Below are 27,187 nucleotides of genomic sequence, written 5' to 3'. Positions count from 1 at the left end.
AAATACAAATGAATCTGACTTTTTTCAAAAGTTTTATTCTACACTTTTTATTCCCTGTCTTCTTAGAAGTCAATTATAATGTTCTTCAAGGTTTCCTGGAACAAAAACAGTCATAATTTGTACTTCTACGTGTAAATGACTTAAGAAATGACTGACATGAAAAATTTATGAGAAATAATATGTTGGAAATTATTCGGTTTATAGTGCAGCTGTAAGCTACATAATTTCAGAGCGGAAGGATGATTGATTCTTACACGCATTAGATGGAAATGATCAGGTCAGTATCGATAAAAAGGAAAGGCAGAGATAAATTAAATCCACAGAAAGAGCCATTAGGGAGCGATTTGTTATTTCAGCCCTTACGACCCCTTTATGGAGGCCGTCTCTCAGACCGCTCTCGATTTCCTTCCCTCGAAACATCGTTAAGTTAACGACGACACCCAGCGCATACTGAAGGGTGATTTCCAGGCTGCGTTTTCATTAAGAGACTAGTAGATGTAGTAAAATTTAAGCGTGTAGCATGTATAATTCATGCAGATGAGTGCGGTTAGACGTTTCTCAAACCTCATGCTGAATAAAACATGAAGTTTGTTTATTTGGAGCTGCATAAAGACTCCTTTGATAGGTGAGTTTCAGGCTCCCCGATGACCACGTTTGGAGGACACGGCAGCTCATGAACATGTATGATGTCACTTCCTGAGATCACAAACATGCCCCAGAGTGCACTTCTGCTTTCTGAGTCAGTGTTTGTATGTCAGTCTGATTTTTCTCCCTCAACGGCCGTTAGCCGAACAGGTGGCTGTCGTTTAGTCAGTCAGTCATGCGGTTTGTGCTGTTAGGCCCGTTTTGATTTTTTTAAAAGCTTTATCTCTCTCTCTCGTGTCAGTGACTCAGTAAGTGGAATAAGACAGGCAGACCTGTGGGAGAGAGAGCAGCAGAAATGAATTTTAAAAGCGGCAATTATACGGACTTTTCTCTATCCATGCAAATAAATTCGATCAGGCGTGTTGGAGATGTGTTAGTGACAACAGCATAAAATTATTCTCTCCATTTAGGGCTTTATATTTCACATTAAAACCATCTCAGGCAGGTTGAACGGAAGGAAGAATGTCAGAAAATAGATACAATGCAACGCTAAACCACAGGTAATGCAATTAGAGCAATTACCCCACTGCTCTTCTCCATTCACTCGCAATAGACACTTCAAAACGGCATGGCATTTACACTTCATCTATCCATCCATCCATCATGCCTCTAATCATCCATCCATCTCTTTATTCATTCACTCATCCATCTATCCATCCATCCCTTTATCTATCCATCTGTCCATCCATCCATTCCTCCATCCCTGTATCATCCGTCCAGCCGCCCATTCACCCATCCCTCCATCCATCCATCTATCCACCCATCCATCTCTCTATCTAACCATCCATCCATCTATCTGTCCCTTCATCTATCTATCCATCCAACCCTTTATTTATCCATCCATCTGCCCATCCATCCGTCTATCTATCCATCCATCTATCCTTCCATCTGTCCACCCATCATCTATCCATCCCTCTATCAATCCATTCATCTACGCATCCATCCATCCATTCCTCTATCAATCAATCCATCCATCCATCCGTGTATCCATCCATCTGTCCATCCATCACTCTATCTATCCATTCCTCTATCTATCCATCCATCCATCAGTTTATCCATCCATTCCTCTATCAATCAGTCCATCCATCCATCCATCCGTGTATCCATCCATCACTCTATCTATCCATACATTCCTCTATCTATCCATCCATCCACCCATCAGTCTAACCATCCATTCCTCTATCTATCCGTCCATCCATCAGTCTATCCATCCATTCCTCTATCCATTCATCCATCACTGTATCCATCCATTTGTCTATATGTCCATCCATCCATCCGTCCACCCATCAGTCTATCCATCCATTCCTCTATCAATCAGTCCATCCATCCATCCGTGTATCCATCCATCACTCTATCTATCCATACATTCCTCTATCTATCCATCCATCCACCCACCCATCAGTCTAACCATCCATTCCTCTATCTATCTATCTGTCCATCCATCAGTCTATCCATCCATTCCTCTATGCATTCATCCATCACTGTATCCATCCATTTGTCTATATGTCCATCCGTCCATCCATCAGTCTATCCATCCATTCCTCTATCAATCAGTCCATCCATCCATCCATCCATCCGTCTATCTATCCATCCATCCATCCATCTGTGTATCCATCCATCACTCTATCCATCCATACATTACTCTATCTATCCATCCGTCCACCCATCAGTCTACTCATCCATTCCTCTATCTATCTGTCTATCCATCAGTCTATCCATCCATCCATTCCTCCATCCATCCATCCATCCATCCATCCATCACTGTATCCATCCATTTGTCTATATGTCCATCCATCCATCCATCCACTCATCAGTCTATCCATCCATTCCTCCATCCATCCATCCATCCATCACTGTATCCATCCATTTGTCTATATGTCCATCCATCCATCCATCCATCCACTCATCAGTCTATCCATCCATTCCTCTATCTATCCATCCATCTGTCTGCCCATCCGTCCATCCATTTATCCATCCATATCTGCATTAAATGAATGCTCCTCTCCATATGCAGCATCTGATTATGACAGAAAATCATTTCAATTAATTTCTCTGTTTGTTATAACTAGAAAATATCATGGTTTATACTAAAGTACTTACAATAAAAGTCTGTCAGGCAACATTTGCATTGGAATAAACAATAAAAGATACTCACTGTTATAGCAAAACAATGAATATATAGCCTTAGCATGCAACTAGTGTGATAAAACACTTACTCCTGGTCTGTGTTGCATCCAAACTTCAAACTCCAGTCCTATAAATCTGTGGAGATCAATCAAACATGCCATCAAGATCACAAACTGCAATAGTTTGTAGAGCACATGTGAATGTGTGCCGAGTCGACTAGTAGTAAGTTACTGGTAGATTTACTTCAAGAACAGTTTAAAGACTGAAAACAGTTTGAAAACAAGTCATTATTTTTGCAATTCTGTTGATTTTATCTGTAAAAACCAATCCCAATTCTCACTAAGCATGAGTAATAAATACTGGAGTCAGTAGAGGTTCTATGACGAAGGTTTTATAGAGCTGATGACGAGGTGCGGACACTTATCATGACTGGCTCGTCTGGTGACATGCAATTAGTCCATAATTAGCAGAGCCATTATTGAACATGTGTGAATCAAAGGTCAGCTATTTTTTCAAGTTAATATACATATTTCATTAGCTTGCGGAGGAAGCAGGATTGTAATTTTCTTCAGCACGGAGTGTAATTCAGGCGTGTCGGACGCAGTTTTTCCAGTGAGATTAACGATCGCCCGGCGCGCCCGACAATCACCCGTTAATTTTAATTAGCATGGAGGGGACTAAGAGGGTGGAGTTCTGTCTGTGTGAGGAAAACATAAGGCATTTCATAGCATCTGTAGAAGAAAAAAAGAAGATATTTTGTAAAATGTCCATACAATAAAATTCATACAGGTGTGGAAAGACATTAGGGTGAGTAAACAATGACAGAATCATATTTATTCATTATTTTATTCATATATAGGAAACATTGCCTTAACTGGATAAAATGCAAAATAATTTAAGTGTTTTTCTAAGGGTCATTCATACTATTATCAAATTTGTTTAATTTTTATATCTATTTTCACTTTAATTTCAGTTATAGGGTTTTAGTATTTTTTTCGTGCGTTTTTGTCATTTGTATTATTTCTGTGTGTGTTTTAAAAATATTATTCATTGTAATTTATTAATTTTAGTTTGTTATTTTAATTTAGATTTGTTATTTTTCAAGTTAAACTAAAAGAAAATTAGAAATGTTACTGTAGCAACTGGAAATACTCTATCTCTCTATACATATATATATACACACGTGGTCAGAATTGTTGGTACCCTTGGCAAATATGATCAAAGAAGGCTGTGGAAATAAATCTGCATTGTTAATCCTTTTGATCTATTATTTTAAAAATTCACAAAAATCTAACCTTTCATTGGATAATAAGAATTTAAAACGGGGGGAAATATCATTATGAAAATTTCATTATCATTATTCTCTAATACACATTGGACATAATTAACGGCACCCTTTTATTCAATACTTTTTGAAACCTCCATTTGCCAGTTTAACAGCTCTAAATGTTCTCCTATAATGCCTGATGAGGTTAGAGACACCTGACAAGAGATCAGAGACCATTCCTTCATCCAGAATCACTCCAGACCCTTTAGATTCACAGCTCCATGTTGCTGCTTCTTCTCTTCAGTTCACTCATGTTCTACAGGGTTCAGGTCAGAGGACTGGAATGGCCAGCAGACGCTTGGTTTTGTGCTCAGTGACCCATTTTTGTGTTGTTTTTGAGGTTTGTGTTTGGATTATTGTCCAGTTGGAAGATCCAAACATGGCCCGTTATAAGATTTCTAACAGAGTCAGTCACTTATTGATTTTTTATCTATTGGATAAATAGAATCCATGATGCCATGTGTCTAAACAAGGCGTCCAGGAGCTCCAGCAGAAATATAGGCCCACAACATCAAAAATACAGCAGTATATTTCATTGTACACATGGGGTACTTTTTATCCCTGTGTTCACCAAACCCATCTTGAGTGTTTGCTGCTAAAAAGCTCATTTTTTAGTTTCATCTGACCATAGAAGCCAGTCCCATTTGAAGTTCCAGTCGTGTCTGATAACTGAATATGCTGGAGTTTGTTTTGGATGAGCGAGGAGAATTTCTCTTGAAACCCTCCCAAACAACATGTGCTGATGTAGGTGCTGTTTGACTATTGTTTTTTTAAGGTTTTCTGACCCTGAGACTCAAATATTTTCTGCAATTCTCCAGCTGTGGTCCTTGGAGAGTCTTTAGCCACTCAAACTCTCCTTCTCACCGTGCATTAGGACGATATAGACACACGTCCTCTTCCAGACAGTTTCCTAACATTTTATGTTGATTGGAAATTCTTAATTATTGTCCTGATTTTCACTGCTCTAGCTCTTTTCTTAAAGCCATTTCACTAATTTGTGAAGCTCAATTATCTTTTGCTGCACATCAGAAATATATTCTTTGGTTTTTCTCATTGTGATGGATGATTAAGGGAATTTGGGCTTTGTTTTCCCTCCTATTTATATTTCTGTGAAACAGGAAGCCATGGCTGGATAATTTCATGTTCATAATCACCCTGGAGTGCTCAAAATTGTGAATATGAATGGCGATATACTTCAGAGATATTTTACACATAAGAATTTCTAGGGGTGCCAATAATTGTGTCCAACATGTATTTGAAAAAAAAACATTTATTTCATAATAATATTTCCCCACATTTTAAATTCTTATTCTCCAATGAAAGCTTATTTTTGTGTTTTTTTTAAATAAAAGATCAAAAGGATTAACAACGCACATTTATTTTCACAGCCTTCTTTGATCATATTTACAAGGGTACCAACTATTCTAAATTCTGCCATCATTTACTTGTTGCAGTCCTGTTATTAACTACTTGTAACATGCATGGTTTCCTGTTAAAAACTGAAATGACTGAAATGAAACCTCATGTTGTGTAACACAAAAGACTCTATCACCCCTACAGGCTCTGTTATTCTTATCCCTTCAGTGAAAGAAACTCAGAAATACAAAGCACTATTAAATCTTTACACGTCTGCACTTTTCTCGACATGTTCTTGGTTGAGCTGTGAACTCATTTACACCGCCTGTGTTTTTGTAGAAGGGAAACCTATTGTAATACAGCACCAGATTTCATCCTGAAGTGTTTGCCTGGCTGTCAGGGTTTTATTGTGCTGCTTTTCGTTCACGCCGCTCTCTGAAAAATTTTTCAGTGCAAAGAGAGAATCACACAACGTCATTTACATCAACTCAGGCCTTGAAGGATTCGCACTTTAAAACCACAAAGTCCAAAGCCAAGCATGTGGAAGGTGTATTCATAGATTCTGAAAGCCACTGAATACATCTGTCTCTGAAGAGCAATTATCCTGATAAGCAGGCCGTTCAATTCCCCGCGTGTCCCAGAACAGAGTGTGTTTCTACTAAAGCGCCTGCAACTCATAACTCAGTGTGATTTTATGCAAATGAAACCGCTGAAACTTCTGTTCTCCACAACGACTTAATCTGAAATTGAAAATCTGAGAGATCAGTTGCAACTCTTTTTAATAAGTTTTTGAAGATGACATCCATAGAGAGGGCACGTCGCCTTGAAGAACAGAGAGTGACATTTAAAAGTAAGATCTAATCGCTTGAGATGCAAATTTCAAAGGTGACTGATAGCTGCCATGCTGCGTGTGATAACTGCATAAATGCACGCTCTTATTTCAGTAATTGCACACAGAATTTCAATGAAATGATAATCCATATTTAACTGATGCATGCATTTATCACTGCAGGGCAAAATAAAAATCAAACTTTTTAAGAGGTGCCTCAGTAGAATCTGTAATTATCTAAGAACTGACAGTCAGACAGACAAACTAGTATAGTAAGTAAAATAAATACTAAAACATTTTTGTTTTGTTAAAATAATACATGTGACAAATTACAGGCCACGGGTTCAATGCAGGGAAACCAAGAAATGATAAAAACATATAGCTTGAATGCAAAACAAGTTGCTATGAATAAATGCATCTGCCAAATGCATGCATGTGCACACACACACACACGCGCGCTAAAACTTTTTAAGTTTAAGTTGAAGCTCTAAAATTACTAACTGGAAATAAATAAAAACTTAAATGGAACTATAACTGAAAAAAAAAAAAAACATATATTAAAGTTTTAAGCATTAAACTGGAAAATAAATAAACAAACCAGTATCGTATAATTTTTTATTTTTAGAAAATTACTAAAAATTTTAATAAAATTAAATTTTAAAAGAAAAATTTGAATGTTTGCTTGTCCACTAAATGGAGTAAGTTTACTGAAGTTTAACTGAAAATAAATACAAAATAAAACTGAATAAAATAAATTAAACCTGAATAGTAATATTAAAAATAAACAAAAAGAAGCACGTAACAAAAATTGAATCAAATTAAAACTGAATATCTGTTATAGCATATAAATAAAACTGTTATAGAAATAATGCTGTTGTTTTTGTTTATAATTTAGCACCATGTCAGCTGTACCACCGCTAGAAACAAGTAAAACATAGAAAAAGTAAATAAATATGTACTTATATATACAGTAAACAACAAATAAAAACAATGCATAAGGAGTGTTTAAAGTTCATCTCTGAGAAAAGCGCAAACTAAATCTGGTCTCACTTCAATAAAAATCTTAATTAAGTCTTAATTCTTAAAGCCTTAATTAAGTCAAAGTCGTCAAGTCAAAGTCTGTTTTATTGTCAATTCTGCCACATGTACCGTACATACATACAGAGAACTGAAATTTTGTTACTCTCTTACTCCCTGGTGCATACAGATAACACTAAGTACTAACAGTAGAACGCAAAAATACAGATAAGTACAAATCAAATATATATATATATATATATATACACGTACACAAAATGCAATTATTACAAATATACAAATAAGGACATGTAGAATAAAAATAAAAATAATATAAAGTGGCATAAGGCACATGGTAGATTAAGCAGTTTAAACCATCACAGTCCATCAAAATATACTTCAGAGATATTCAAGTGTGCATTGTGTCTCTTGCATACTTCCATGCTGCCTAGACAGTAAACCTCAAGGATGTCACTAGAGATGTGAACGGATCTCAGACCTTTAATGCAACATCTGAGCTGTAGTCTGTTATGAGATGAGAGCAGGTTTAGTGCTTACAGAAGAGAATCCAGCAGACTGCAGGCCCATCAGGTGAGGTGCAAGTTTGCCGTTTGCTCGTCTGAGCGGCGCGTGCCGTTTATTATTAGCTGAGTCTCCGGCTGAGATCGCTCTGGGGATAAACAGCACAGGATACCTGCTGCATGGATCATTAATTCACACACACACACACACACGTCCCTCCAGCTGTAGAGAAGCACATCAGCGACACAAAACCACCCTCAGAAACAACAACAGACAGACTGCAGCATTCGAACCGGTGGATATACAGGTGCTGGTCATATAATTAGAATATCATCAAAAAGTTGATTTATTTCACTAATTCCATTCAAAAAGTGAAACTTGTATATTATATTCATTCATTACACACAGACTGATATATTTCAAATGTTTATTTCTTTTAATTTTGATGATTATAACTGACAACTAAGGAAAATCCCAAATTCAGTATCTCAGAAAATTAGAATATTACTTAAGACCAATACAAAGAAAGGATTTTTAGAAATCTTGGCCAACTGAAAAGTATGAAAATGAAAAGTATGAGCATGTACAGCACTCAATACTTAGTTGGGGCTCCTTTTGCCTGAATTACTGCAGCAATGCGGCGTGGCATGGAGTCGATCAGTCTGTGGCACTGCTCAGGTGTTATGAGAGCCCAGGTTGCTCTGATAGTGGCCTTCAGCTCTTCTGCATTGTTGGGTCTGGCATATCGCATCTTCCTCTTCACAATACCCCATAGATTTTCTATGGGGTTAAGGTCAGGCGAGTTTGCTGGCCAATTAAGAACAGGGATACCATGGTCCTTAAACCAGATACTGGTTGCTTTGGCAGTGTGGGCAGGTGCCAAGTCCTGTTGGAAAATGAAATCTGCATCTCCATAAAGTTGGTCAGCAGCAGGAAGCATGAAGTGCTCTAAAACTTCCTGGTATACGGCTTCGTTGACCTTGGACCTCAGAAAACACAGTGGACCAACACCAGTAGATGACATGGCACCCCAAACCATCACTGACTGTGGAAACTTTACACTGGACCTCAAGCAACGTGGATTGTGTGCCTCTCCTCTCTTCCTCCAGACTCTGGGACCCTGATTTCCAAAGGAAATGCAAAATTTACTTTCATCAGAGAACATAACTTTGGACCACTCAGCAGCAGTCCAGTCCTTTTTGTCTTTAGCCCAGGCGAGACGCTTCTGACGCTGTCTGTTGTTCAAGAGTGGCTTGACACAAGGAATGCGACAGCTGAAACCCATGTCTTGCATACGTCTGTGCGTAGTGGTTCTTGAAGCACTGACTCCAGCTGCAGTCCACTCTTTGTGCATTTCCCCCACATTTTTGAATGGCTTTTGTTTCACAATCCTCTCCAGGGTGCGGTTATCCCTATGGCTTGTACACAGAGCTCTGTGAACAGCCAGCTTCTTTTGCAATGACCTTTTGTGTCTTGCCCTCCTTGTGCAACGTGTCAATGGTCGTCTTTTGGACAACTGTCAAGTCAGCAGTCTTCCCCATGATTGTGTAGCCTACAGAACTAGACTGAGAGACCATTTAAAGGCCTTTGCAGGTGTTTTGAGTTAATTAGCTGATTAGAGTGTGGCACCAGGTGTCTTCAATATTGAACCTTTTCACAATATTCTAATTTTCTGAGATACTGAATTTGGGATTTTCCTTAGTTGTCAGTTATAATCATCAAAATTAAAAGAAATAAACATTTGAAATATATCAGTCTGTGTGTAATGAATGAATATAATATACAAGTTTCACTTTTTGAATGGAATTAGTGAAATAAATCAACTTTTTGATGATATTCTAATTATATGACTAGCACCTGTAATGACGTTTGGTAGTTAAAAACAATTCATATTCAGAATGATTTAAGTGCACTGACACTATCAGATGAGAACAAAATTGAATAATGACATTAACTTGGACAGCACTGACATTACTGAACTGAACTGAATCAACACTGAACTGAGCTGAATAATGACTAATGTCTTCTGTAAAGATGCTTTACAGCTGATTGTTTCATAATTAATGAACTCTGCAACATTGACACTGAAATTGAACTGAATTGAGCGTAATAATGACTCTGAAATGAATCAACACTGAACTGAATCAGCACTGAACTGAGCTGACTAATGAAACTATGTAACAGTGACACAATGACTGAACTGAACTGAATCAACATCAAACAGAACTGAGATGAAAATGACACTTTGTAACACTAACAGAGACTGAACTGAATTGAATCAACACTGAACCGAACTGAATCAACATCGAACTGAATTGAGCTGACTAATGAAACCATATAACAGTAACACAATGATTGAACTGAACTGAACTGAATCAACACTGAACAGAACTGATCTGAATAATGACTATTGTCTTCTGTAGAGCTACTTTACAGCTAAAATTGAATTAGTTTCATAACTGATTAACTTTGAGACAGTTATTATACTGAACTGAATCAATATTGAACTGAACTGAGCTGAATAATGACCCTTTGTAACACTGACACAGTTCTTGAACTGAATTGAATCGACACTGAACTGAATCAACATTAACCTGAATTGAGCTGAATAATAACACTATTGTCTTTTATTAATGTAGGCTTTATTAGCCTAACAGAAGATTTAGTGCAGCATGTTAAAGGACCTACTCATATTCATGGACACATTCTCGATCTTATTATGTCTCATGGGCTCTTGATGGGTGATATTGAGATATGTGATCTTAGTTTTTCTGATCACAATCCTATTTTATTCAATACACCATTGTCATTGAATGCTGTAAAACCTCATCCGACACGGAGGATCACTGCTGCTACCTCTGTTTCTTTTTCTTCTATGTTTGAGGAGTTTTCCCATTCTACTGCTCTCGCCTCATCTGAGCTTAGTCCCGATGAATTGCTTTTTAGTTTTAATTCTGTCTGTACTACTATCTTGGATTCCGTGGCTCCTCTGAGGACCAAACATTACAAGTTAACTCCTGAACCATGGTTGAATAATACTACTCGGACATTGAGACAGGCTTGTAGAAGGGCTGAGAGGAAATGGAAAAAGAACAAACTACAGATTTGTTATGAAATGTTAAAGGATTCACTTATTAAGTATCAGAAGGCAGTGAGAGTGGCCAAATCAGACTACTTTTCATCTCTTATAGATAAAAATCATAATAATCCTAGAACCCTTTTCAATATCATTAATGCTGTGTTAAATCCTGTTGTCTGTGTGTATCCAAAAATAAGTCATCCCAGCTGCTCACTGTAAAGGGGACAAATGTGACTAAGACACGCAGCCGCTTCAGCCGGCTTATACCTTTACTTTATTTCAATTAGCAAACATTGTTATTAAATCCAGCAGTTTCACAGGCTTTATCTCAGATCTCAGAGAGAGCGTTTGATCTTTACTGTGCACTTCAGCTTATCCTGTCACATAGACCTGCTTAAGACGCGTCTGAGAAAAGTTTAAAAACACAGACATACTCCCTCGGTGGCTGTGAGCGTGAATTCAGCCGGATGAACGGAGCTTGATCGTAGCAGAAGTGCAAACTCAGGGTTTGACTTCAGCTTCTCGACTCTTACTCTCCATTAGTTTGTTAACAGTGTTGTTTCCAGCTGACGTCAGCAGTCATCTAAACACAATAAGGAAAGTCTATTAACTTATGTAGAAAGTGAAAACATTATGATAAAAATTATGCAAATTAGCTAAAACAATACACTAGTGCTAAGTAAATGAAAACAATGAAAATCTCAATTAAAATGGCAGCAAACACCAGACAGGACTTGTGAAAAACTGCTGAGTGACGAGTCATTTATTAGTGAATCTGTTTTGTGAACCAGTGCATTGAAATGATTCACTAAAATGGTCCAAATCCAACGATTCCTCTCTCTCAAGTTGCTTTGAAAAGTCTGATTTAACCGGACAGTTTGAGTGAATCATTTCTGATTCATGAATCATCAATTCATCAAAGCTTCATTACTGCCTTGATCTGCTGTAAAATTTACTATCTATCTATAAATCATCTACAAATATTAGATGGAAAAATTATAAAATAAATAAATAGACTAAAAGTAAATAAACAGAATAAAATGGAAATAACAATTAAACCTAAATAGTAAAATTAAAAGCAAGCAAACAAACATGAAAATAACAAAAGCACATAACAAAATCATTAAAAAGCAATGCTGGAAATAAAAATAAATTAAATGTAAGCTAATAATAATAATAATAATTCAAAATACTAATAAAAATGAATAAAAACGACAAAAGCACATTAAAAACTTTAAAAAGTAAAATTTAAATGAAAATTAAAATGTAAAAATAAAAGCTAATAAAAAATAAAACTATATAGTGTACAACAAAATGAATGAACAAATAAATAAACTAAAAGTTAAAAAAAAAAACTAAATGTAAATAAATATTAAAACAGAAATAACAACTAAACCTAAATAATAAAATTCAAAAACACACAAAAAAAATCTAAATTAATTAAAATGACAAAAGCACATAACAAATACACTAAAAAGCAATGCTGCCATGGAAATAAATAAAAACGGAAAGAAAAATTATTTAAACCTAAACAGCAGTAATAATAATAATAATAATAAAAAAACTCTAAAAGGTACAATTTAAATTAAAAGCTAATTTAAAACATTATATAAAATGTAACAGTGTATGTACATATATATATATATATAGTGTAATAAAATTGTATATACTTTGTAATATAATAGTGAATATTCACATACTACAGACGTTAGATGTGTTGAACAGGCCTCACAAAAGCAAAAGATCCGCAGTAATAAATGCACCTTCATTTAGTGGCTTGTTATTTAGCCGGCAGGAACCAAAATGCTCTTTTCCAGCTGGAAGAAAAGCAGCAAAACCCCGAATGTGGCCTGGAAATCTGCTGCCGACGGGACACAATCAGCTCGGTGCGTGTGTGTGTTTCCTCAGTAAATGAGTTCAGGTGAGGGCAGATGTTTCCACGCAGACGGTCCTGCTGACTGCACCGCAGGAGCTACAGATGAAGAGATGAGAGAGAAAGCAGATGTAATGGAACTCGAGCTCAACTTCTTCTCTATTGTTATCTTGCAGTTGTTGTTTGATTGGTTCATTCTGATCACAGCTCACACTTATATTGCTCTCCAAACGTCTCCGCTCCTGGCGCTGACTGATAAAAAACCTCATACGCTCAGAAAATCAGCTTTTCCAGACTGTTGTGTGTTTGTTCGGTCCTTCTGTGTAGTTCACAGCAAATTTAGTTGTAGAAGTTTGAGAGTGAAAACACATCATTCTCATCAATAAACATGCATGAATCAAGATGTTTTTAATGAGAAAATCTCAGCAATGTAAAGACTAGACTAATTAAGTTTTAACATATCTAAGCTGGTTGCAGTTATGTTCAGGGAGGGTTACTGATGTTAACTAAAACCGAAACTAATGAAAAAAAAAAAAAAATAAAATAAATAAAAAATATATATATATGAATATTAAACCCTAACTGAAAACAAAATGATTTCTCCTAAATAGTAATATATATATATATATATATATATATATATTCAATTAAGTCATATTAAATTATTATTTCATATAAATCATATTAAATCATACTAAAATTACTACCAGGAAATAAAAACTAAAAGTAAAATAAATAAATAAATAAAATGACAAACACATAACAGAATCACTAAAATGTATTTAAATTTGATTTATTTTTAATTTTTAATCAAAATTCTAACAAAACTATAAAAATATATAAATAATACTAAAATAACACTGGTTATGTCACAGTGCTTGTAGTACTTGTAAAAAAAATGTTCTACAAATCTAATGTAAAATAAAAATGAAACTGCAACTTTGAAAACTGTACAATTTATGTGGCTTTTTTATGCAGCAAAAAAGGTGAAATATATCATTTTTGACAATGTATACAACCAAACGTTTGTGTAATGTTTTGATTGCGCATTAAAAACAAGATAAAAACAGCTGGCTGATATATTTTCTATACAAATTGTATTGCATTTCTTTAAATTTGTCAGCTTGCTTTACTGCTAATGTGCATGCAATTTGATTATGCAAACAACAATCATACATGATTCACATTCAAAGTTAGCCTAACCAAAGTTTAACCAAGGAATGGCCTACTCTCGATCTCATGAAAGTGCGTATAAATAGTAGTACGCCAAATAAAAATGAAAACTCGTGGTATTGATACGCAAAAAAATGGACTTTGGCGTGTATATGCTACGCGATGGGTAGGATTAGGGTTGTGGGGTAGATGCATATGTACGGGAAATGTACATATCATATGCACGCCAACAAATGTCGTATCATATGCACGCCAAACACGTTCGTATGCACGCCAAAGTCCATTTTTGCGTATCATTAGCCTATCACGAGTTTTCGGTTTTATTTCAACTTGGCTTGTGATTTCTTATGGTTTTTAACAAGTCTACCAGTCGAATGGCACAATTAATAACATACTCGGCGCTCCTTTACCGGCGCATTGATAACCTATCTGCTGTTCAAACACATCCCGACAGGGCCGTCTAATAAACCTGCAAATTGTATTGCAGCACCAAAGCGAACACAGCGTCTGCTGCAGACATTTAACGCTGAGCGAATTCAGTTGCAATTCTAATTAAAAATGTTATCTCAGCGGAAGCACAGAAAAGCGTCTCAGAGCGCGAGGTGATTGCTTTGAGGACGGACACGAGGTGTCCAAGGCGCTTAATTAGCATACAATAAAAAACACAATGGTACCTTAAGGTTAAACCGGCCGGTAATTGAAATCCGCAGAGATATGGTTTTCATTCCCACAATCCCTCATTTATTTAATGATTGTGTCAGAAAGTAAGTCACTTTGGATAAAAGTGTCTGCGCAGTGAATACATGTAATGTATAAAATGCTGAGCAAGTGTGAATCTGTAGGGATGTTGGATCTTTAAAACTGGAAAACATGGACAAAATAAACATAACGTGTGGATAATTTAGCAGATTTTCAGAAATGCGTTCAGGTCAAACTTTCAAACACTCAATTCATTTCACTATTTAGCCTACAAGAACATAAACAGGGTGCAAATAATCTGCAAAGAGCTTAAATTCGTGATTGAGTCACTGAGACACAAACCAACTAATAAAATATCCGGTACTTATATATATGCTCTTTATATATAATGCATTATAAAAGTATTATTAATGCATTAATTATGCCTTGCAATGCACATATGTACAATTACATGAATAACTACAAGCACAGTTATAATGCATACTAATATTTAGGCCTACCTATTCATTGTTACACCTATAGAAAGTATAATACATTAAAATGCATGACAAACAACTGATTTCAGATGTAATCTGCAAATATTTCAATGCATATTACGGATATTTATGAAAAGGTATGATGCAGTACAATGTGTGTTATGAATATGTTGCCATGTGATGGTTTATTTTTATTTTTTGGTGGTAAAATATTATTAGGCTGCTTAAAGATGTTCCAGTATATTCTTTATGTTTTAAAAAAATATTTTGGTTGTATAAAATCAGACACATACAAATGTTTAACTTTCAAGTTGCATTTTGATATATTTTTTGTGTTTTGAATATCCAAATAAACAGTGTTATTTTATTATTATTTATACACTATTATAGTTTTTTTTTTTTTTTTCAAATGAGCTTTTATTTGTTTTTACATATTTTTTTAATTTTCATTTAAATTTTTGGAAATTTTGTTATGTGCCTTTGACATTTTTATTCATTTAAAAAAATATATTATTTAGGTTTAATTAATTTTTTATTTCAGTTTTAGTTTTTATTTATTTCCAGTTATCAATTTAATTGTTAAAATTCAACAAATTCAACTTTTTTATTGTTTATTTAAGAAAACATTAAAGAAAATTAAAGGAAAAAAAAAAAAAGTAAAACAATTTTTACTGTATGTGTTAGTGCAGCATTTGAACACAACTTCACTCTGACACCAATATGATAATGTTAGAAGTTTACATTTACGTTCATTAATTTGGCAGATGCTTTTATTATGCATTCAAGATACATACTTTTATTTTATCAGTTCTTACTTTCCCTGAGAATCAAGCCCACAACTTGGCATGTCCCATGCTCTACTGTTTACAAACAGAAAGAAAACTAATATGATTTACATCTTTTAAAAAAACAAAAAAATGCATATTTAATCCAATATATTCAGACATATATGATGGGAAAATGAAAATGTACTGAATATGTACTAGATAGAGAGAGAAAAAGCGAGAGAGAGAGAGAGAGAGAGAGAGAGAGTGATAGAGAGAATATGAAATTAAAATTGTATCTCTTTGATCTGAAGCCCCTCTTGAAAGTTATGGTGTAATTGCAGCATTTCATATCAGCAGCAGAAATCAGCAGGGCTTTACAGCAACAGCAGATTGGCTGTGTGTGTGTGTGTGTCTCAGCTGATACGGGTCACAGTCTGTTCATCAGCGTCTGCAAAATTCATTTTCTTAAGCATTTGTTAAAAATATCTATCTTTGAAACAGATAATCATACTTGACAAGCCACTCGGTTTTGTAAGATTTGTTAAATATATTGAATAAAAGTGTTGTTTAATACATCTTGAATCAAGTTTATTTTTCTGACTCCATCTGTTTACCACATTTTCTTGTCTTAAGCATAGCTAAAAATTTTTTGCTTGAAAACTTGAGTCAAGACATATTCTCTGAAAACAAGTCTTAAAATATGCAATTCTGCGTCTTAAGTATTTAGTTTTAAGGATTTTTTTTTTTTTAAGACAAGACAGAAATATTGATTAAAATGAAGATTTTCAGTGTGGATGCATTAGATGAAACACTCAAAATGATTCAATAAAGATTGATTTATCAATAGACACAAAATCATTCACATCACAAGAATCTCTAATTGATGACTGTTTTGAAGGACATTTCTAGTCTGTCATTTTAAAAGTGCTCTCAGTGATTTAGTGTTAATGTTATGCTGGTCAATACTGAACCTCTTGAAACAGATGAATGAAGGTTTGCCATCAGCTGTGATTTATTTGAGCAGAAGAGACCAATAAAAGGCTGCATTTTGAATCATTTTAACATAAATAGATTTTTCAAATCTGAGCAAATGATAGAATGCTGCATTTCATGTTTGGGTGAACTGTTCCTTTAACAGCTCAGTTGTCTATTTTTCATTAAGCAAAATTATTTTCCCATTAAAACACACAAATGTACATCTTTAGATGCAGCAAAAGCATAATAACGACAGCTCAAATCTCTAAACCCTCAGACTAAACATAAATCAGAAAACATAATGTTAATAAAGATTAATGAGAAGCAAATCTCAGATGAATCTGACCTCTCCGATACCATTCTCTATTGTTTGCTGTGCAGAAATCATGTGGGTTTTGAGAAAGGAATTAAGGGTATTAAGTGTCACGCTGCATTTACAGTAATTCATTCACATGATACTTGTATTCAAAGTGAGGAATAATACAAAAAGTTATTGCGTTTTCCCTCGTGTGTCTGACATAATGGCAATATTTCACTGCAGCATCTACATCCCCTCAAGGAAAGAGGTAAAAGTTTAGTGAGTCACGTCTTTTCGTGTTAAACTCTGAGAAGATGTAACCTTTTGTACCGTTCTTGTTGTTCTCAGAGGAAAGATGAAGATGCAGGGAAGACGAGGAATGGAAAGAGATGGAAAGTGCATTTGGTCAGGAGAGGAAATGAAACCCTGCGGCGAGAGTCGTTTCTCCTGATCTCCTTAATGGTGTTTTTCAGACCCTCCTGTCCAATTATGAAGCACCGTAACACAGATCAAACCTTCCAGACGCTGTCAGCGCTCAGTTCCTGACTGAAAACGACACCCTCTTCCAGGGGTACATGAGGACATCTACCATCTCACAGCACGACACACACCGAAATACAGAGTTTATACTCAAATACCACCATTTCGGCTCTTATAAAGGATTGTTAACCCTGTAAAGCCTAACATATAAAATAATAGTCAGAAAAATCTTTTTTTTGAAGCCTTTAGTCAAAATATACACAAAAAGTTTTTTTGTTGAGTATCATATTTGATGCATCAGGCTTTTATGGCTCATATAGTCTGATTATATAATGAGAATATCACTGTAAAAAGTGATAAGTTGACTTAACTTAAAAAAATTGAGTTGACTTAAAATTATTAAGTAAACAATATATATATATATATATATATATATATATATATATTTTTTTAAGTTAAGTGACAGTTCACTTAACTTATTATTTTAATTATCATTTACTTAAAAATTTTAAGGCAACGGGTTTCCTCAATTTTTTAAAGTTAAGTCAACTTATCACTTTTTACAGTGTATGTAGTAAAAACAGCTCAATTTTATCCACAACTCACATGAACCATACTATAGTAAAGTGTATTATACTGTGTATATATTATAGTATTTACAACACTTACTGTAGCATACTGTAGTATTAACTATAGTGAACTGATAAACTGAAATAAATACTGTAGAACACTGTAAAAAGTGATAAGTTGACTTAACTTAAAAAAATTGAGGAAACCCGTTGTAAAGTAAATGATCATTTAAAAAAATAAGTTAATTGAATTGTCAAGTTCACTTAACTTTTTTTTTTTTTTTAATTATTATGTACTTAATAATTTTAAGGCAACGGTTTTCCTCAATTTTTTTAAAGTTAAGTCAACTTATCACTTTTTACAGTGTATACTTTAGTTTTTACTGCAGTAAACTGTAGTGTATTGTAGTATAATATACCCGGTAGTTGTAGAAAACTTAGTACAGTATTGGGTAAAGTTATTTGTTTATAGTTGTAATATTACCACAGCAACTATAGAATTACCACAACAAATTAATTCAAGTACTTCACTATAGTATGGTTCAAAAACACTATAGTATTTCCAAAAAATTACTATAGTATTTTTTTCATGTGGGGACTCAAACTGAGCAAAAACATGCAATTTGCTGCAAATTCTGATATTTTTATGATGAAATTATGATGCTTGTAATGTAAATCAGTGAGATCCAAGGGTGCAGACTTTAGTAGACATGCTGTGGCATGTCTCTACCAATATCCAGTGACTTCTAAATTGTCCCTAGCAATGATTTTGATCAAACAATTAAATGTACAAGTATGTAACCACTGTTGATGCAATTTTGGCCGCATTTAAATAGTTCATGATATTGCTGAGAAGTTAAAGAAATACGCTAGAAAACCGCACACTTTCAAGAACCCACATTTAATACATGAGCAGAGTAAGAACATAAACTCCAAATCAGTTAAAACATTGCATTGCAAAATGATTCACTGTTTCAAAGCAATCCAATCGGAATAATTTTTCTTTTTTTATTAAGCATTACAAATCAAGTAAAGCTGAGCTGCTTCAGTCAAGTGTTCATCTGGAAATATGACTGCAGTTATTCCGACGTTTACTTGAGAAAAACCAGTCAAGATTTGACAGCAGAAAGACAGTTAAAGCTGGACGCTTGTACAATTACACTAAAAGACCTTTTACTGGATAAAAAAGTCTAAACAGAGGACAGAAGACATGGAGTACAGTGTGTTTTGATCATGTTGATCATGCATGACTTAATTTTCATATTTAATATGAATTTATAGGGTTAAAACGTCTAATGAGCACACTTTCGTTCAGCTTATAAAAGCCTAAATAAACATGAATTAATGGGTGATTTAAGGGTGTAGGTTTCCTTTTAAAGTTGTTAGGGACATACAGCAACGAGGCAGGAGACCTTGAAATTAGATTTTTTTTAAAACAAACCAGCGATCAAACCAATGAGTCAATCGACCTTGAGCTTTTTTTTTAAATGCTGGTGTTGAGAAAATGCCACTGCTTTGAAGCAAGTCTGATAATGTAATGAAAATAACATTATTCACACGTATAAAATATTACATTATTAATAAAATATTGCAATGTTGTTATTTGATTAATATTTGTAAATACAAATTAAGAATATAATTATATGAATCAAGCTTTGAAATAAACATGTATTTGCATATATAAACATTAATATATAAATGCAATTTAATAATAATATATATTAATTAATATTTAAATATATTAACGTTAATATGGGATGCTGGGAAATACAGTTGCTTAATTGCTAGAGCCGATCATAATAATACAACAACAACAAATAATAATAATTATTATTATTATTCAGATATATAATAACCCTAGTGATAAAAGGCGAAGTCCTCCAACGGTTGCACAGGGACCTTTATTTTGAAGTTCTCTACATCTTTATACGCACTCATCCGGTACTGAATGTAAATTTTATGGGTCGCTGTTTTCTGATAAAATCTTATCCATTCTATATCTGAGTTTTTTCGCATAATAATCTCATTATGGGTGGGCACGGGGTTAAAGTTCATTACATTAATAGGAATAGTTCACACACAAATTAAAATGATATGAAAATCTCCCCACCTTCAGGTCATCCAAGATTAGGATGAATGTGTTTCTTCATCAGATTTGGACAAATGTGTCTCTGCATCAGTGTCTCAGCAATGGATGCTCTGCAGTGAATGGGTGCCGTCAGAATGAGAGTCCAAACAGCTGATAAAAACATCACAATAATCCACACCACTCCAGTCCAAAGCTGAAACAAATCCATCAAGATGTTTTTAACTAAAATAGTAGGCTACATACTGTAATCCATAATAGCACTTCCTTCAGTGAAAAAGTGTTCTGGTCTGAATCAGGAGAGAAATCTGCACAGATCAAGCGGCGTTTACAAGCCAAAACAGCTGTAAACAAATATGTGGCTGGATTTTGATGTTTCCAGGCTAGATGTGACTGAAATGCAAGACTCATCTTCACCCTGAATACTGCTGCTCAACTCCAGCGAAACTTTTCTGTCTTCACAAGCTGTCCAGAATGAGAGACAGACATGCTGAGCTCTTCTTGTTTGATATTACGCATGTCAGCAGTCTAAAGTCAATCTGCCTCCGAACCATTTCACACCAGGTACCAGCATCATCCGCATACATCCACATAAACACAACCATATGCTGCTGTCTGAACTCATCACCTCCAACAACTCGTCTGCTCAACTGACTGCACAATGCAAAAAACCCCCAAAAACAACAACATTAAATAAAAAATGTCATTGCAAGAAATAAAAAGATTTAGAAGCATTAAATTCAGAAGCAAAAATTGCATAAAATGACCTATTGTTTCAGATTAAAGGTATAAAGCTCTATAAATCTGTGCTTAAAATAAAACAAGAAAAACAATTTGACAATTGGCAAGAAATTGCTTTATTTGCCAATGAAATTAAAAACATAACTGGAGATTTCTAATTAAGTTTTTAATCTTTTATATAATATTATATAATAGAAAGTATAGACAGTAATCCATTTATATATAGAAATGAATAAAAAATCAACTGATTTCATGCAATTTTTAAAGCATTTTTATGTTTTCAAGGTGTAAACTTCTTTAAACCTATATTTCAAACACGAAAAACTATTTGGCAAACACTTTAAGATACATTTGATAGATACAGATACAATTTAAGATACGATCTCAAAATATAAAAACAACTCTCAACATATTTTACACAACTTTTGTTGGTGAGGGTGTTATAGGCAGGTAACTGTGATGAAAATCACAAGTCCTCAAGTGGCTTATTGATCTAACATGAAACTGAAAGTCTGTGCATGAAGTCTGCAACTTCTTTCCACACAGAATGAATGCATGAAGTCAGTAAAGTGAAAGTAAAGCGATGCTGCTGGATTTCACTGCTCACTGACCGATGAAGTGCTGCACATATATACACTCAGAGTCTGTCCAAACTCCTCCTGGATGAGTGTGTGTGTGACGCTTGTGTTGTTCACGCTGTTTGCTGGAGTGGGACTTGGACATGACGCCCTCCAGCGAGTGTGTGTGTGTGTGTATCTGAGCGTAAAGCAGTGGGTGGAAGGACGCTGCATAACTAATGCGTGTCAGATCGCTGAAGATGTTTGCGTCTCTCTGAACCTGCGGAGCGTGTTGTGCTGGAACTCACAGCACTTAGCATTTTCTGTGACGCTGGCTAAATGGAAATTTAGTTTGTTAGAGGGTTTATTAGTGTGTAAAGCACATGTCCGCTCTGATTTTTGAGAACAGTATGTGAAACGGAGCATATTATTCCCAATATTGCACAAAAAGTTCATCATGACCTCATTACGTTGCATGTGAGAGAAAGAAAAATTGAGATTTATTGATTTTTTTTGAAAGACATCTCTTCTGCTTAGCAAGGCTGCATTTATTTGATTAAAATACAGTAAAAAACAAACAAACAAACCAAAAAAAACAGTAATATTGTGAAATATTATCAGAATTTAAAAGAACGGATTTCTATTTCAATATTTTAAAAGTGTCACATGATCCTTCAGTAATCATTCTAATATTCTGAATCATTATAAATCACTAATGGTGCACAAATATTATTACTGAATCTTTGTATTATCAATGCTGACAACAGTTTTAAAATTAAATTAAATATATTTTAAACATTTTAAAAATATATTAAAATAGAAAACAGTTGTAATTGTAAGAGACTTATTTCAAAAACATTACTTAATCTTAATAATTCAAACCTTTTGATTATATATATTTCTTGTTTTTAATTTAAGCATACATTTATTTGACAATAAAAGAAAGATGCTTTAAAAATGCTTTAAATATTAAGAAACATGCAAAAATCTTTGCATTATCATTTATAATTGTGTGTATATATATATATATATATATATATATATATATATATATAGTAGAGGTAATTATACATAGGTATAATTGTTTACATATATATGATTTACTTTATATACATTTATATATTTTTCTATTTAGAGATTTTAGCATGAACTGTTTTTTTACCCCATTGCTAAATTTTCTTGTTTTATTTTACACATATATTTATTATACCTTTAAAAGATAGAATATACACATCACAATAATATAAATATACATAAATATTATTCTAAATATAATTTAGAAATAAATATAATGAATGAATGAATGAATACATTTAATTTTACATTTTGTAAATGTAATTAATTTATTAGTTAAATATACAATAATTATCAACTCACAAACCCCAGTTTGGAACACCCTGATCTAGGAAATAAAATAGGCTATTTAGCATTTTAAATCAGATTACCTCCAAAATGAACATTTGCCAGTCTGATTAAATATCGATTCAAAAAAAAGAGAAGTTAATAATTACGACTGCTATCATTGATCACAGCAGAAACTGAAGGTCATGTAGAGTGCACTGCATTGTGGGACGTAGTATCTCACGCAGTGTGCTGTGATGTATACTTCATACTAATGCAAACGCAGAAGGTCAACGTTTTCATGCACACGGGACAGTTTTACATCAGTCCTGTTCTGAACACAGCCTATGAAAGCGACATAATATGCAGAATATATACAGCACATAATCATGAGATGCTGGTGAGTCTCCTTACTTCAGTGTTGGCAGAAAAGCCAAAGCGAGTCCTGTTGTGGACCGATGTGCAACACGCTGCTGAATTCACAGTTTTCCGGCCAGTAAATCTCAGCTTCACCTCAGGTCTGCTGGCAGACGGCCGTAACTGCTTTAAGCTCAAATTAAATCACTCGATTGATTCCTCACAGACATCTCATCACTGCTCGCACGGCCCGTTCAGAAATACAGTATGAACCCGAGTAATGAATTATCAGGTTTTACAGAGAAACAGAGAAAGGAACTTTCATCACCAGTAAAAAAATACAGTTTTCAGTTGATTTGTGTGTCAAGGAAGCTAAATGTCAGATTTGATTAATATTTAGTGTATGCTTTAAAACAAAGACGCTGTCTGACTCGCTCTCATTTCTTCACTCGGGTTTTAATATTTCATGTTTTTTCCTCTTCACCAAGAAACTTCAAAGCAATCATAAGTCATTAGAGTTCACCTCCGTCAGGGCCTGACGTTCCCCGGCGATCAACTCGATGTCCGTCATTAAAGCTGAATTCTGCACAATCGCTGCTAAAACAGAAGCGCAGGAACAGCAGGTGTTTGCTGAAGGATTGCTCTGGGTTCAGTATAAGCTCTATAAACAGCACTGCTGACATAATGTCACTTACCACACGAAATCATTTAGACCCGTCACTCAGAAGAAACAAAAACACACTGCATTTACAGTAACTTACAATGGAAGTAATGGAGGTCATGCACTTTGCATCAAAAGCAGAAGTTTGTAAGCATTTTGAAAGCTTCTGGGAATCAAAAACAAAATCGAATCAATCTTTGAACACAAAACTGCACTGAAAAAACGTGTTGTACTTTGAATGAAACCTGTGCTAGTAAAAATCACAAATAGTTAAAGATATGGCAAGTAACATGTTGAATTGCGAAATTTTGAAGTAGAAAGACATATATGTAATTATTTTCTTGTAAAACGTTCTTCAATAATCTTTATTTACAACTTTGAAAAATAGACATCATAAAAAAAAGTAAAAAAAAAAACATGCACACCCTCAAGCCATCCAAAGTTTAGATGAGTTTGTTTCTTCATCAGATTTGGAGAAATGTGTCTCTGCATCAGTGTCTCAGCAATGGATGTGAATGGGTGCCGTCAGAATGAGAGCCCACCAACGCTTCCTCCAGTGAAAAAGTGCATCTCCTGTTGTCTCTTACATCAAAAATCGAGCCACATATTTGTTCAGAGCTGTTTTGTCTTGTAAACGGTGCAGATTTCTCTCCTGATTCAGACCAGAACAATTTTTCACTGGAGGAAGAGTTATTATGGACTCTTAATGCTGGATGTGTTTCAGCTTTTGTCTTCTCCAGATGTTAACTGATGGACTGGAGTGGTGTGGATTATTGTGATGTTTTTATCAGCTGTTTGGACTCTCGTTCTGACGGCACCCATTCACATCCATTGCTGAGACACTGATGCAGAGACACATTTCTCCAAATCTGATGAAGAAACAAACTCATCACGATTTTGCTTTACCAAATTACAAACACAAACATTTCGACATCTTTCACCCCTTGTGAACTGAAACACAACAACCCTCTCTGTCTTTCATTTCAGCAGGAGACGCAGCGGTTGACTGGGAAAGATCTTCAATTAAAGCAATAGCTGAAATTACAGAAAACTAGCAGTTTTGTGTGACAGCAACAATATGGCCGATTCTATCACGGATTTCAACATCAAAGCTTTGATGCCAAGAAGCAGCTATTAAGAAACAGCTTCCAGCATCCTATTTCTATAGCTTTTACAACACATACACAGGTAACTAGATTTTAAATGGCTTGTCAGTGATTTTAAATGTCACCGTCTCACAGGATGCCTGTGTTTTTGTGAGCCTATGTTGATCACAGAAAAGCTGAAACAGTTTCACCAGAACCAGCTTAAAACAACTTAAACCTAAAGAGAAATACCGTATGTTTAAGTTGTTATATTTATAGCTTAAACTCTTCATTTTGATGCAAATTCAATTGTCACTTGATAGAAGCTAAATTAGATAAATTATCCAACGTGGACAGACGTGCTCCGATTCTCAAAAACCAACAAAACCACATAAGATAAATTACAAACCTTATTACATTAATGATGCCTTAACTAACTGGAAGAATAAACATGATCTGTGCCTTAAATAGCACTGAAAGCAAAGCAGAGTTTACAAATCAACAATAACTCAATACATTTCTGTACTAAGAAATTTGTACAATAAACTGTTTTTATAATGTTTTGGTTCTTGAAGCAAAACCATTTGAGAACCGCTCACATTTGCAACTAAAAGTAGAATAGAAAAATAGATGCAAATTATATATTTAAAAAAAATGTTTTCAGGGTGGAAAAACAGGGATCGCGATACGGCTTCATGTGATTATTAAATTTCATAAGAATATGGTTTAATTACATAAATCTGAGCGTTGTTTTCAGAGTAGTTCACAATCAGTGCGTATTCATGCCAAATTATTGCTTATGATCTGATGTTGATGAACAATAAAAATGTTTACTTTATAGTGTTTATAGTGTGTAGATGGTTGTAATAGTGTATATCTATCTATCTTTCTATCTATCTTTTTATAATTCTTTTTATAATTTTATCATTCTTTCTAATGTCCTTTCTGTTGTTTTTTTATCATTTGATCAATCTTTCTATTGTTCTTTCCAGCATTTTACAGTTCTTTCCATTGTTTTTTTGTGTTTTACTGTTCTTTCTGTCATTTGATGGTTCTTTCTATCATTCTTTCTTTCTTTTTATTGTTCTTTCTAATGTTTTTTTTCTATCATTTTATTGTTTAATTTTTTTAATTTTATCATTCTATCAGTCGTTCTATCATTTTATGCTTCTTTTGTATGAATTTTTTTTGTCAGTTTATCATTTTTTCTAATGTTTTTTTTCTATCGTTTTAACTTAAATCTTTTTATTTATTATATTTAATTTTATCATTCCATTGTTTTATGGTTCTTTCTATTGTTTCAAGTGTTTTATGGTTCTTTCTGTCATTTAATGGTTCTTTATATCATTCTTTCTATTTTTTAGTTCTTTATTGCTTTATAATTATTATTTTTAATATCATTTTATAGTTCTTTCTATTGTTCTTCATCATTTTACAGTTCTTTCTGTGTTTCTACTGTTTTATTTTATTCATAATTTTGTTTGTATATGTTTCCTTGTATCCCTTATTTTAAAGAAAATGATATTATTTGATCAATTTTCATTGTGCCCCTAAAGTTTTTTAATGTGCTCCTAAATTTTTCTTGGGAGTGTCAAGCCCTGTATTAAAGAGATTTATGATTTTTCTTTCTCTCTAGAAGCAACACAATAACCCAAACATGTAATCCTGGCAAAAATGAGCACTGTAGCAAAGAGATAAGCGTCAGATACGTACAGCTGCTGTCACGCTCACATAAAACACACTCAATGAAAGCCCTGATCAAGCACAAAGGTGGAGAGTCGAGGTCATAAACAAAAACCCATCCATCCAGATGTACACAATGCCCAATTAATCAGCTCCTGCAAAGCCGCCCGCCACGATTAAACCACAGGTAGTTTAACAGAATGAACGCCACCGCAGATATAGTTTAAAAGCACACTGCTGGGAAACCGGATCCAGCACATTTCTGCGGCATCAATTAGAAAATCCTTCAGGAGACAAGACAGAGGAACAAATAAACAAGATTACAGACACTTCAAATAAACGTGCAATAAACTGATATGCTCGTTACTGCAGACAGATTGACTAATTTGTCATTCTGGTTTGTGCTGTCGTCTGAAATCACACCGCTGAGATGTTTGCGCTCTTCTTATGTTCTGGGTTTCTAT

The 27,187-nt window shown here is 34.3% G+C and overlaps 1 long non-coding RNA gene across 1 annotated transcript; it reads right to left on the bottom strand.

Moving 5' to 3' along the window:
• Positions 1–11,224: 11,224 nt before the first annotated feature.
• On the bottom strand, positions 11,225–14,549 carry LOC131554073 (uncharacterized). Its single transcript, XR_009274321.1, has 4 exons — positions 14,359–14,549; positions 12,988–13,094; positions 12,666–12,874; positions 11,225–11,485 (listed from the first exon to the last, which is right to left on the bottom strand). It is a non-coding gene; the product is annotated as an uncharacterized LOC131554073 (long non-coding RNA).
• Positions 14,550–27,187: the final 12,638 nt, after the last annotated feature.

This window comes from Onychostoma macrolepis, chromosome 15 (assembly GCF_012432095.1).
Source record: "Onychostoma macrolepis isolate SWU-2019 chromosome 15, ASM1243209v1, whole genome shotgun sequence".
Taxonomy (NCBI): Eukaryota; Metazoa; Chordata; class Actinopteri; order Cypriniformes; family Cyprinidae; genus Onychostoma; species Onychostoma macrolepis.
The sequence above is the reverse complement of the archived record's forward strand: the minus strand, read 5'-3'. Positions and strand labels throughout refer to the sequence as shown.